Genomic DNA, 14256 nt, shown 5'->3' with positions numbered 1-14256 from the left:
CAATTCCCTTTTTACCAAGTTTCCCAGTCCCAGTACGACAACTTACTTTCAACTTTTGCCTCAGGCCAGCAGAAATTGCTTAAATCACGTTTTTTGTTACGTCTGAAACTAGCTAGACCTTTTGCTGCTCTTCGACCCCGTGGCTATACAGGAACGAAGCTTAGCGTAGTATTGCATTTCCTCCTAGGTGACCGGCCTAACCTGGCGGCGGCGACATCATCATCATCGTTGTTGTTATTATTATTATTATTATTATTATTATTATTATTATTATTATTATTATTATTATTATTCGTCGTCTCTCTCTCTCTCTCTCTCTCTCTCTCTCTCTCTCTGTGTGTGTGTGTGTGTGTGTGTGTGTGTGTGTGTGTGTGTGTGTGTGTGTCGACCTAGGGGACCCTTGCTGAGCCTAGCACCGCTTCCAATTACTCGTGCCAGGATTTTAACTTTCGTACCTCCTATCGTACGTCCCTATGTCTAAACTTGCTGTTCTTATTCTTTTAGGTTAGTGTAGCTTATCCTGCAGGCCTCTTATGGCACATAACATCATTCTACGTCCTATTTCTCCCAATATTAAGATTATTAAAGGGCGGAACGAGGCTTCTAAACTCCCCGCCCACCTTGAAAATCGCGAGGAAGGTGGTTTCCATGCAACGTCATCGACACTGTCGTGATTACAATGAAAGCCATGTCCTAGCAACCGACCGCGGCATTTAGCAGCCCCTCAAAGAGTCGAACAATTTCCTTTTATGTTCTTTCAGGTAAGTAGCTATTCAAATTACGACACGGTTCGGCAATAAGTTACAAGTTTGTAGTACGCTCGTGTCTCTCCCGGGCTTCCTTACGAACGGTAGGGCACCAGTGCAGTACAGTGGCCTACACACAGCCCGCTATCTTCGAAGTGCGTGTGTTGCGATGTAACGTAGTTTTGAAGCCTAGGAACTTGTAAAACTCTTTCATTTCTATCAAAGACGAGACGCCCTTCAAATAAGACTGAGAAGGTAACCTTTTGACGACAAGGGTTAGTTCAAAGAGTCGTGACGTTTTAGGTTAGGTGAAGGGAGGAAAGCACTCGTTTTTGTTGTTTGTACGTCAGCTGACCGATCTTTTGGCAAGTGATAAATTGAGTAGAACGAATCGGAACTCCGTATAGTTACTGTTACCGTCCTAGAATTAAAATTAGACCATTCTGAGCCCTACTTGACAGGTTCGACACCGGCTCACTCGTGTGATATTTCGATGGTCTGTAGATATGGGCGCATAAAAAGAACTCCTGCGGGACAAACTTCCGGCACCTCGGCATCTACGAAAGGCGTAAGATAATAGTGAACATAACCTTACTAGTAGTACCACCACCACCATTACTGCTACTAATACGACTATTACTTAAGGCAGTGGACAATTTCGAACTCAAGCAATAATGTGTCCTTTTGCTGACCACCTGATCACTGCCTCTTGCCTTACTACTACAGGCTAGCGTTCAAGGAAAGAAAGAAAGAAAGAAAGAAAGAAAGAAATAAGTTACCGTTCTTCCCAAGTCAGGTTAGGATTTCTGCATCAGACACGGCTAGGGCTGATCGTGGATCTACTAGTACCTAACATGCTAAATTGTGCTCCGTTATATCATCACCAGTCGTGAAGTCACACCTGCATCTTCTAATTACAGGGTAGATGCTACATATTTCGGGCAATATATAACCCAGGTTTGGCTTGGATAACCTAAAAATATTCAGGTACTGGGTCTGGCCTGGTTATATCAAGTGTCACCCTAGATCAGCAGGGCTAAGAATCATCAGGTCTCTGTCATGAATTTAAATGGCTTAGTACCCCTCATTATGGTGTACTTCTCTTCATATTTGAGGGAAGAGGAGTAAAACTTAAAACTTTATTGCCTGTCTTAAACCACCTACTTTCTTTGGGGTATTGTCTAGCACAAACTTCTAAGGCGACCACATCACACAGCCCGATGCTCGAATACTGCTTGGGCAGGGGTGTAGGTGGTGGTTAGTGGTTGCAAGAAGGGTCCTGGAAGGGAGGGATAATAAGCCAGTACGCCACTTGCTCTTAAGTCTGTACCTTTCATTATACGGTTTCATTAACTATTTTTTACACCTGCCCTGTAGTATGGTACCATTTAGTAAGAGGTCTCTAGAGTTTGGCCTAGTACAACCTTCAATGAAAGTAGTTTTCAGGAGTGGTTAGGTACCCCTATACTTACTTTCTTTCTTTCTTTCTTTCTTTCTTTCTTTCTTTCTTTCTTGGATTACAAGGTGTCGGTAAAGCAGCTGATCGTTGCTTATGTACAAAAAAATGTTCATACATGGGCTTTCATTCGCTGAGGTAAATGATAATGATAATAATAATAATAATAATAATAATAATAATAATAATAATAATAATAATAATAATAATGGCAAGAACACAAAGGGTCCTTTTCTCTGCAGCTGATTTTTAGCATGAAGGACAGAGGCTGTCATGATGATGATGATTACCGAGTGATACCGTTAAGCTAAAACCCAGTAGGGGATTAATATTAACAGCAGGGAACGTTGTGCAGAATCATTCAGTAAAGATGTAATGGCAGGGGGAGGGGGGGAAGAGGGCGTTCAGTATAATACACCATCAACCCAAGTACAGTGCATATTTAGCTCTATGTTATGTAATGCTCTCTCTGCTCTCTGTACCTTTATTTGGCCCTACAACTTGTCTCACCAAGTGAAGGAGATCTTACACATAGTTACTGTACTGTACTTAATTTCACGCTGACTTCAACTGCTAGTAGGATACGCACGTCGAACCATGCAGAAACCTGCACGATTTCAAACGACTGCCGACTAGATAGCGACTAGGCCGAAGAAAGAAAGGGCATCTTATAAATCGAGAGCGACAATTCATTTTCGAGGTTAGGGTTACCGCTTGGTTCTCTTAGCCAAAGAAATCATGAAACCATTTTGCGAGTAAAAACTGATGTTACCTGAATTTTGGATACAGTTATTACTACCATCATCATCATCATCATCATCATCATCATCATCATCGTCATACGCTACTCTGTATGATGAAGGTGGGTAGCAAGATCGAGTCTCGGCGCGATCAGTTGGCTTCAAATTCTGCTTCACCTCGTTCAGAGTATACATATTCAAGGTAAAAACACTAGCTTCTCTCAAAAAATAAACTCCTATTGAAGGGTCATTAAACACAACTTCTTCTTCTTCTTCTTCTTCTTCTTCTTCTTCTTCTTCTTCTTCTTCTTCTTCTTCTTCTTATTATTATTATTATTATTATTATTATTATTATTATTATTATTATTATTATTATTATTATTATTATTTTCCTTTCTTTCTTTCTTTCTTTCTTTCTGTCTTTCTTTCTTTCTTTCTTTCTTTCTTTCTTTCTTTCTTTCAGGACCATTTAAGTGAGATGTTAGCTGTATGAGTGTTGCAGCACCTCAAACCTTTACATTTTTTCCCTTGTAAGTTGTGGCAATGTCTTGCAGAGAAGTTTGTTGGGAAACCATGGTCCTTCCTTCCTTCCTTCCTTCCTTCCTTCCTTCCTTCCTTCCTTCCTTCCTTCCTTCCTTCCTTCCAATAAATCTGCTGAGTTGCTGTCTCAAAGGGTCTCTCATCCTAAAGAAATTTGACCGAAGGTAAGGGATGTTGCCAGGTCTATCAAACTGACAGACTTATCATCTCCTGGTACAGGAAATCTGTTCTTTGAAGAGTCTGGACTGACTGCCCCTTCCTCCGTCACGGTGTTCTCGATCCTGCCTTCGCAGCCCACTGGAGGCAGTAAGATACGACTCACAATGCCTCCATCCAGCAGGCGAGGGGTGAAGCCTCTCCTGAGGCGGTACAGGCTCTGTAGCGAACTGGAAATTTAATTATGCCCTAAGAAACATCTAGAGGTTCCCTTGGGCAGGCTGTCCCTTTTCCCAACCTGAGCTTTCGACCCCCGACAGGGGCTGAAAGCTGCTGGATGTGAGAGACTGTACAGAGTTGAGAGCCTTATAAATAGAGGCCTAAAGGCTAGGACTTTACGAGATTGGCGCTACCAGCAGGAAAGCAGGAGTCGAACGAGTCATGGAGGCTAGCTTCTAACTTATGTCCTTTATCCTGTAGGTCCTTTCAAGCAAAGCTACAAGAGGCAGATTACAGCAGGTCTGCTTCACTCTGTGGAAAACTACCTAAAGGCTGACTTGCCTTTGCTCTCACTCGGAAGGGGTTAGAGCCTGAGGATGGCCGTTCAGCTCCATTGCTAGAGGAAGGATTGGGCTTCCTTCAGGTAAGAGGGGGTCACTCCCGGGGGCGTCGCGACGACGACGGCCGCCCCTAAACGTCGGCATGGAGAGGCGGCTGGTGAAATGCTGCCCATCGAACGCACCTCCATCAGGACGCCCGAAGCAAGGTGACGAGTACTTCTGCCACCTGAGGAGCAGCGTCAAACCTTTGACTATCCCTTCCTAACCGAACCCTGATTGTAACCCACCCCTTAAAGACGCAGGGAGCACGAGAAAGGAGCTAGGAAGCACGTCCCCAACTTGTCGCCGCGCAACCCACCCGACAGCCAGCCACTGCTGTTTCCTGCGCGGTCCGAGTAGCCTGATACACTCAGATAACCAGGGGAGCGCGCGAACACATTCTCATCGTGACCATGGCTGACACAGCAACAGCATCGGCAGCATCTGCACCCGCCTCGGCTCCGGCCCAGGCGTCGCCCAAGAAGAGCAAGGCTTCTGCATCGAAGAAACCTCGCACCAAGCCTGCCCATCCGAAAACCTCCGAGATGGTGGGCAGTGCCATCAAGAGCCTGAAGGAACGAGGTGGATCTTCTCTGCAGGCTATCAAGAAGTACATCTCTGCCAACTACAAGGTGGACTCTGAGAAGCTGGCCCCTTTCATCAAGAAGTACCTGAAATCTGCCGTGGCTTCCGGAGAGCTGGTCCAGACCAAGGGGAAGGGAGCTTCAGGTTCCTTCAAGCTCGCTTCGGCTGCCAAGCCGGAGAAGGCCAGCGCAGCCCCTGTCAAGCGGTCCGCTGCCCCCAAGGAGAAGCGCATCCCCAAGGCGAAGAAGGCTGGTGGAGCCAAGGCTGCAGCCAAGAAAGCCATTTCCAAAAAGCCTGCCGAGAAGAAGAAGGCCGCTCCTGCTCCCAAACCCAAGCAGAAGGCTCCTTCCAAGGCTAAGAAGGCCGCCAAGGTGCCCACTAAGAAACCTAAGGCACCTAAGCCTAAAAAGGCCGCTAAGCCCAAGGCCTCGCCTAAAAAGGCACCAGCAAAAAGGAAGTGAGGACATTTCATGTTCTTGCTTCCTTCTACACGCACCTCTTGCTCTCGTAGGAGCAGAGGAAAAACGGCCCTTATCAGGGCCATCAATTTTATTCCCCAAGAGAGCATATTATGTCAGTCACTGTCCAAGGCTGGAACCCTGGCCTCTCCTATCTCTGCCTCCTAAACAGGCTAGTTTGTCTCATTGCGGGGCGACTCACTCTTCAAATTTCATTATTATTGTACTTAACTACATTTTTCTTTATCCTTACTTACTGCACTTTTGCTGTTGCTGTTGTTGTTGTTATTATTATTATTATTATTATTATTATTATTATTATTATTATTACTATCACGTCCTAGATATTAATTAATGAATTATTGTACTCAATACTCAAGATTATTATTATTATTATTATTATTATTATTATTATTATTATTATTGTTATTATTATTATATTCTGTTACTCTTAGATTTTTCCTTGAACCTAGAGGAACCACTAGCTTTTTTTCTTTTCGTTTTCCTTCTATCCTAGACCAGAGAGACAATAACTACTCTTCTAGGAAATTTTGGTGGCCCTGAAAAGGGCCGTTTGGTAAAGCTCCAGCCATAAGACAAGCACCGGACTTAGGCACGTTCGCCACGGATGCGGCGGGCGAGCTGGATGTCCTTAGGCATGATGGTGACACGCTTGGCGTGGATGGCACACAAGTTGGTGTCTTCAAAAAGACCCACCAGGTAGGCCTCACTGGCCTCCTGCAAGGCCATGACAGCCGAGCTCTGGAAGCGCAGGTCGGTCTTGAAGTCCTGAGCTATCTCTCTCACCAGCCGCTGGAAGGGCAGCTTGCGGATCAGAAGCTCAGTGCTCTTCTGGTAGCGTCTGATCTCACGCAGGGCCACGGTACCGGGCCTGTAGCGATGAGGCTTCTTCACTCCTCCGGTGGCAGGCGCGCTCTTACGGGCAGCCTTGGTGGCCAGTTGCTTGCGCGGGGCCTTGCCTCCGGTAGATTTACGTGCAGTCTGCTTAGTACGGGCCATCACGTGCTCACTGTCGACTCGTCCCAGGAAGAATGGTTCGGGGGCTTGCTGCCCGACTGTTTTATTGCTTCGCTTCCCCCACCCTCGGTAGCAGCTGCACTCCCATTGGCCGGGCGGTGCTGACGTCACCGGGGCCAGGCACTTTCAACAAAAGCGAGGGGCCTCGAGTGCCAGCCGCATTCTAGCTCTGAACTCGCAGCTCTACTGATCTATCATGACCGGACGAGGCAAGGGAGGCAAGGGACTCGGCAAAGGAGGCGCCAAGCGTCACAGGAAGGTGCTCCGAGACAACATCCAGGGCATCACTAAGCCTGCCATCAGACGTCTCGCTCGCAGAGGTGGAGTCAAGCGTATTTCGGGACTTATCTACGAGGAGACCCGTGGCGTGCTCAAGGTATTCCTGGAGAACGTTATCCGGGATGCCGTCACCTACACCGAGCACGCCAAGAGGAAGACCGTGACCGCCATGGATGTCGTCTATGCTCTCAAGAGGCAGGGACGCACCCTGTACGGTTTTGGTGGTTAAGTCTCCTCCGAGCGTGCTCCCGTTTGTGAGCATGCAGTATTTAAAAAACGGCCCTTTTCAGGGCCACCACTTACCTCTCAAAAGAGCACAGAGTCCCACTTACAGTACTCCTCTAACGTAGCTTGCGCTATTCTCCCTCTCAAAACAGTCATCTCCCCGAAACCTGCACGGAAAAAAGCCCTCATTATCAGTTATGATGTCTACATTTTAATGCTAACAAGAGAAAACAAACATTATCTTCCTTGCTGTGCACGTCTAAAAGACAAAGTATTGTAAATATACTACTTTAAGTATCCTTTCCTTTCCTTTCTAGTTAAGTGTGTGTTCTTACATGCATAGGTTGGTAGTATCCAGCAGTCAAGAACAGAATTATACAGCATAAATGAAATGAAAAGAAATCTATAATGTACTTCCTTCTTCCTTCCCTTCTGAAAATTAAATATTAAGAGGGGCCTGGAGCTACCTTACTCATTTCCCCCTTAAATAAATAACCTCAAAGGAAAGGCTATTCTTGTGCTCTCCTGGCTAATGTTACAGATGCCCTCATATTTGCAGTGTCTCATTATTGTTATTATTATCATTATTATTAGGAGAGTTGTCTGAACTGCTCTATCACTTCAGGATTTCTCCATACTTCTGCTAAGATAGCTATAGCAGCATGATAGACAAACAGCTCTTATCTTAAGGAGTTGGTGGCCCTGAAAAGGGCCGTTTATTTATATTTTTCCGGTGAGCCAACGCCCTGACCGAGAACAGGAACTTAAGCCTTCTTCTCGGTCTTCTTAGGCAGGAGCACTGCCTGGATGTTGGGCAGAACACCACCCTGGGCAATGGTCACTCCAGACAGCAACTTGTTCAACTCCTCGTCGTTACGGATGGCCAACTGTAAGTGACGAGGGATGATCCTGGTCTTCTTGTTGTCACGGGCTGCATTGCCCGCCAACTCAAGAACTTCAGCTGCCAGGTATTCCATGACTGCAGCCAGGTACACAGGAGCCCCAGCACCCACTCGCTCAGCGTAGTTTCCCTTGCGGAGGAGACGGTGGATACGGCCGACAGGGAACTGCAGGCCTGCACGGCTGGAGCGACTCTTGGACTTGCCCTTCACTTTTCCTCCCTTTCCTCGTCCTGACATGATGCTATGATGCTCTGCTGCTCTACTTCGAAGGGAAAATGATACCGAATCACTCTGCGCACCAGTTTTGTAGCCTGCAAGGTTGCTCAACGTTACGAGCCAACCAATAAGGCTGCAGTAAGCTTGCGCTCATTGGCTAGTCGCATGCAGCCCTCTCGGTCTTAAAAAGAATTGCAAGGGGGCCGAAAAATTTACTTTCTAGGAGACATCCCAGACAACCATGCCACCCAAGACAAGCGGAAAGGCAGCCAAGAAAGCCGGCAAGGCCCAGAAGAACATCTCCAAGGGAGACAAGAAGAAGAAGCGCAAGAGGAAGGAAAGCTATGCCATCTACATCTACAAGGTGCTTAAACAGGTACATCCTGATACTGGCATCTCCAGCAAGGCGATGAGCATCATGAACAGCTTTGTCAACGACATCTTCGAGCGCATCGCCGCTGAGGCTTCCCGTCTGGCCCACTACAACAAGCGCTCCACCATCACCAGTCGGGAGATCCAGACTGCCGTCCGCCTCCTGTTGCCCGGTGAGCTGGCCAAGCACGCCGTCAGTGAGGGTACCAAGGCAGTTACCAAATACACCAGCTCCAAGTAAGGTGCCAGGTTTTCTGCCTTGCTGCATTCTTAACAAACGGCCCTTTTCAGGGCCACCACACCTTTAAAAAAAAGAGCAGCATCTGTTAGCCTTGTTATCAACTCCACTCTGATTTTATCTATCTGTCCTACTTCATATACATCGAAAGACAGTGCAAAACATTCAAATCATAAGCTAAGGAGGGAAGAACTACTACTACTACTACTACTACATTACCTTATTGCTAAAAATCCTCCTGCTTTGTCCTTTACAATGAAAACCAGACCAAGCCCCATGGCACTACAGCCCCTAAGCAAGCAGGCTGAGTGGACCTCAAAGCAGCCATTAGATCGAGGTAAAATTCCTTTGCCTGGCCGGGAATTGAACCCGGGCCCCCCAGCTACGAGGCAGGCACGCTGCCCCTGCGCTACAGCGCCGGCCCCTTCACAACCACCTTCAGTAATTATTATTATTATTATTATTATTATTATTACAACCCTCGACACTTCCCGTGTGTGTGTGCGCGCGCGCGCCAGCGCGCGCGTTTTTTTGGGGTTAGGTTACGAGAAGTGGGGTTAAGTCGAGTTAGGGTACGTTTCGCCGCGGAGCGCGACAACCACCCGCGCCCGCTCCGCGACGGCGACCTCCGAGCACACCCCTGCACCATTGCCAACGCCCCCGCGCCACAAAGACCTCCAGGAAACTCGCTTTGCGGTTCGTATGGACGTTTCAAGCTCCGTTCTCTCGCCAACGGCCATACCATGTTGAATACACCGGTTCTCGTCCGATCACCGCAGTTAAGCAACATTGGGCGTGGTCAGTACTTGGATGGGTGACCGCTTGGGAACACCACGTGCCGTTGGCTCAATTCCCTTTTTACCAAGTTTCCCAGTCCCAGTACGACAACTTACTTTCAACTTTTGCCTCAGGCCAGCAGAAATTGCTTAAATCACGTTTTTTGTTACGTCTGAAACTAGCTAGACCTTTTGCTGCTCTTCGACCCCGTGGCTATACAGGAACGAAGCTTAGCGTAGTATTGCATTTCCTCCTAGGTGACCGGCCTAACCTGGCGGCGGCGACATCATCATCATCGTTGTTGTTATTATTATTATTATTATTATTATTATTATTATTATTATTATTATTATTATTATTATTATTCGTCGTCTCTCTCTCTCTCTCTCTCTCTCTCTCTCTCTCTCTGTGTGTGTGTGTGTGTGTGTGTGTGTGTGTGTGTGTGTGTGTGTGTGTGTCGACCTAGGGGACCCTTGCTGAGCCTAGCACCGCTTCCAATTACTCGTGCCAGGATTTTAACTTTCGTACCTCCTATCGTACGTCCCTATGTCTAAACTTGCTGTTCTTATTCTTTTAGGTTAGTGTAGCTTATCCTGCAGGCCTCTTATGGCACATAACATCATTCTACGTCCTATTTCTCCCAATATTAAGATTATTAAAGGGCGGAACGAGGCTTCTAAACTCCCCGCCCACCTTGAAAATCGCGAGGAAGGTGGTTTCCATGCAACGTCATCGACACTGTCGTGATTACAATGAAAGCCATGTCCTAGCAACCGACCGCGGCATTTAGCAGCCCCTCAAAGAGTCGAACAATTTCCTTTTATGTTCTTTCAGGTAAGTAGCTATTCAAATTACGACACGGTTCGGCAATAAGTTACAAGTTTGTAGTACGCTCGTGTCTCTCCCGGGCTTCCTTACGAACGGTAGGGCACCAGTGCAGTACAGTGGCCTACACACAGCCCGCTATCTTCGAAGTGCGTGTGTTGCGATGTAACGTAGTTTTGAAGCCTAGGAACTTGTAAAACTCTTTCATTTCTATCAAAGACGAGACGCCCTTCAAATAAGACTGAGAAGGTAACCTTTTGACGACAAGGGTTAGTTCAAAGAGTCGTGACGTTTTAGGTTAGGTGAAGGGAGGAAAGCACTCGTTTTTGTTGTTTGTACGTCAGCTGACCGATCTTTTGGCAAGTGATAAATTGAGTAGAACGAATCGGAACTCCGTATAGTTACTGTTACCGTCCTAGAATTAAAATTAGACCATTCTGAGCCCTACTTGACAGGTTCGACACCGGCTCACTCGTGTGATATTTCGATGGTCTGTAGATATGGGCGCATAAAAAGAACTCCTGCGGGACAAACTTCCGGCACCTCGGCATCTACGAAAGGCGTAAGATAATAGTGAACATAACCTTACTAGTAGTACCACCACCACCATTACTGCTACTAATACGACTATTACTTAAGGCAGTGGACAATTTCGAACTCAAGCAATAATGTGTCCTTTTGCTGACCACCTGATCACTGCCTCTTGCCTTACTACTACAGGCTAGCGTTCAAGGAAAGAAAGAAAGAAAGAAAGAAAGAAAGAAATAAGTTACCGTTCTTCCCAAGTCAGGTTAGGATTTCTGCATCAGACACGGCTAGGGCTGATCGTGGATCTACTAGTACCTAACATGCTAAATTGTGCTCCGTTATATCATCACCAGTCGTGAAGTCACACCTGCATCTTCTAATTACAGGGTAGATGCTACATATTTCGGGCAATATATAACCCAGGTTTGGCTTGGATAACCTAAAAATATTCAGGTACTGGGTCTGGCCTGGTTATATCAAGTGTCACCCTAGATCAGCAGGGCTAAGAATCATCAGGTCTCTGTCATGAATTTAAATGGCTTAGTACCCCTCATTATGGTGTACTTCTCTTCATATTTGAGGGAAGAGGAGTAAAACTTAAAACTTTATTGCCTGTCTTAAACCACCTACTTTCTTTGGGGTATTGTCTAGCACAAACTTCTAAGGCGACCACATCACACAGCCCGATGCTCGAATACTGCTTGGGCAGGGGTGTAGGTGGTGGTTAGTGGTTGCAAGAAGGGTCCTGGAAGGGAGGGATAATAAGCCAGTACGCCACTTGCTCTTAAGTCTGTACCTTTCATTATACGGTTTCATTAACTATTTTTTACACCTGCCCTGTAGTATGGTACCATTTAGTAAGAGGTCTCTAGAGTTTGGCCTAGTACAACCTTCAATGAAAGTAGTTTTCAGGAGTGGTTAGGTACCCCTATACTTACTTTCTTTCTTTCTTTCTTTCTTTCTTTCTTTCTTTCTTTCTTGGATTACAAGGTGTCGGTAAAGCAGCTGATCGTTGCTTATGTACAAAAAAATGTTCATACATGGGCTTTCATTCGCTGAGGTAAATGATAATGATAATAATAATAATAATAATAATAATAATAATAATAATAATAATAATAATAATAATAATGGCAAGAACACAAAGGGTCCTTTTCTCTGCAGCTGATTTTTAGCATGAAGGACAGAGGCTGTCATGATGATGATGATTACCGAGTGATACCGTTAAGCTAAAACCCAGTAGGGGATTAATATTAACAGCAGGGAACGTTGTGCAGAATCATTCAGTAAAGATGTAATGGCAGGGGGAGGGGGGGAAGAGGGCGTTCAGTATAATACACCATCAACCCAAGTACAGTGCATATTTAGCTCTATGTTATGTAATGCTCTCTCTGCTCTCTGTACCTTTATTTGGCCCTACAACTTGTCTCACCAAGTGAAGGAGATCTTACACATAGTTACTGTACTGTACTTAATTTCACGCTGACTTCAACTGCTAGTAGGATACGCACGTCGAACCATGCAGAAACCTGCACGATTTCAAACGACTGCCGACTAGATAGCGACTAGGCCGAAGAAAGAAAGGGCATCTTATAAATCGAGAGCGACAATTCATTTTCGAGGTTAGGGTTACCGCTTGGTTCTCTTAGCCAAAGAAATCATGAAACCATTTTGCGAGTAAAAACTGATGTTACCTGAATTTTGGATACAGTTATTACTACCATCATCATCATCATCATCATCATCATCATCATCATCGTCATACGCTACTCTGTATGATGAAGGTGGGTAGCAAGATCGAGTCTCGGCGCGATCAGTTGGCTTCAAATTCTGCTTCACCTCGTTCAGAGTATACATATTCAAGGTAAAAACACTAGCTTCTCTCAAAAAATAAACTCCTATTGAAGGGTCATTAAACACAACTTCTTCTTCTTCTTCTTCTTCTTCTTCTTCTTCTTCTTCTTCTTCTTCTTCTTCTTCTTCTTATTATTATTATTATTATTATTATTATTATTATTATTATTATTATTATTATTATTATTATTATTATTTTCCTTTCTTTCTTTCTTTCTTTCTTTCTGTCTTTCTTTCTTTCTTTCTTTCTTTCTTTCTTTCTTTCTTTCTTTCAGGACCATTTAAGTGAGATGTTAGCTGTATGAGTGTTGCAGCACCTCAAACCTTTACATTTTTTCCCTTGTAAGTTGTGGCAATGTCTTGCAGAGAAGTTTGTTGGGAAACCATGGTCCTTCCTTCCTTCCTTCCTTCCTTCCTTCCTTCCTTCCTTCCTTCCTTCCTTCCTTCCTTCCTTCCAATAAATCTGCTGAGTTGCTGTCTCAAAGGGTCTCTCATCCTAAAGAAATTTGACCGAAGGTAAGGGATGTTGCCAGGTCTATCAAACTGACAGACTTATCATCTCCTGGTACAGGAAATCTGTTCTTTGAAGAGTCTGGACTGACTGCCCCTTCCTCCGTCACGGTGTTCTCGATCCTGCCTTCGCAGCCCACTGGAGGCAGTAAGATACGACTCACAATGCCTCCATCCAGCAGGCGAGGGGTGAAGCCTCTCCTGAGGCGGTACAGGCTCTGTAGCGAACTGGAAATTTAATTATGCCCTAAGAAACATCTAGAGGTTCCCTTGGGCAGGCTGTCCCTTTTCCCAACCTGAGCTTTCGACCCCCGACAGGGGCTGAAAGCTGCTGGATGTGAGAGACTGTACAGAGTTGAGAGCCTTATAAATAGAGGCCTAAAGGCTAGGACTTTACGAGATTGGCGCTACCAGCAGGAAAGCAGGAGTCGAACGAGTCATGGAGGCTAGCTTCTAACTTATGTCCTTTATCCTGTAGGTCCTTTCAAGCAAAGCTACAAGAGGCAGATTACAGCAGGTCTGCTTCACTCTGTGGAAAACTACCTAAAGGCTGACTTGCCTTTGCTCTCACTCGGAAGGGGTTAGAGCCTGAGGATGGCCGTTCAGCTCCATTGCTAGAGGAAGGATTGGGCTTCCTTCAGGTAAGAGGGGGTCACTCCCGGGGGCGTCGCGACGACGACGGCCGCCCCTAAACGTCGGCATGGAGAGGCGGCTGGTGAAATGCTGCCCATCGAACGCACCTCCATCAGGACGCCCGAAGCAAGGTGACGAGTACTTCTGCCACCTGAGGAGCAGCGTCAAACCTTTGACTATCCCTTCCTAACCGAACCCTGATTGTAACCCACCCCTTAAAGACGCAGGGAGCACGAGAAAGGAGCTAGGAAGCACGTCCCCAACTTGTCGCCGCGCAACCCACCCGACAGCCAGCCACTGCTGTTTCCTGCGCGGTCCGAGTAGCCTGATACACTCAGATAACCAGGGGAGCGCGCGAACACATTCTCATCGTGACCATGGCTGACACAGCAACAGCATCGGCAGCATCTGCACCCGCCTCGGCTCCGGCCCAGGCGTCGCCCAAGAAGAGCAAGGCTTCTGCATCGAAGAAACCTCGCACCAAGCCTGCCCATCCGAAAACCTCCGAGATGGTGGGCAGTGCCATCAAGAGCCTGAAGGAACGAGGTGGATCTTCTCTGCAGGCTATCAAGAAGTACA

General features: G+C 46.3%; 1 non-coding gene across 1 annotated transcript; it reads left to right on the top strand.

The window, feature by feature from the left end:
• The first annotated feature begins 9278 nt into the window (after window positions 1–9278).
• Window positions 9279–9397, top strand: LOC137500709 (5S ribosomal RNA). Its single transcript, XR_011018212.1, has one exon. It is a non-coding gene; the product is annotated as a 5S ribosomal RNA (ribosomal RNA).
• The last annotated feature ends 4859 nt before the right edge of the window (window positions 9398–14256 follow it).

This window comes from Anabrus simplex, chromosome 4 (genome assembly GCF_040414725.1).
Source record: "Anabrus simplex isolate iqAnaSimp1 chromosome 4, ASM4041472v1, whole genome shotgun sequence".
Lineage (NCBI taxonomy): Eukaryota > Metazoa > Arthropoda > Insecta > Orthoptera > Tettigoniidae > Anabrus > Anabrus simplex.
This window is presented reverse-complemented; position numbering and strand designations above follow the sequence as displayed.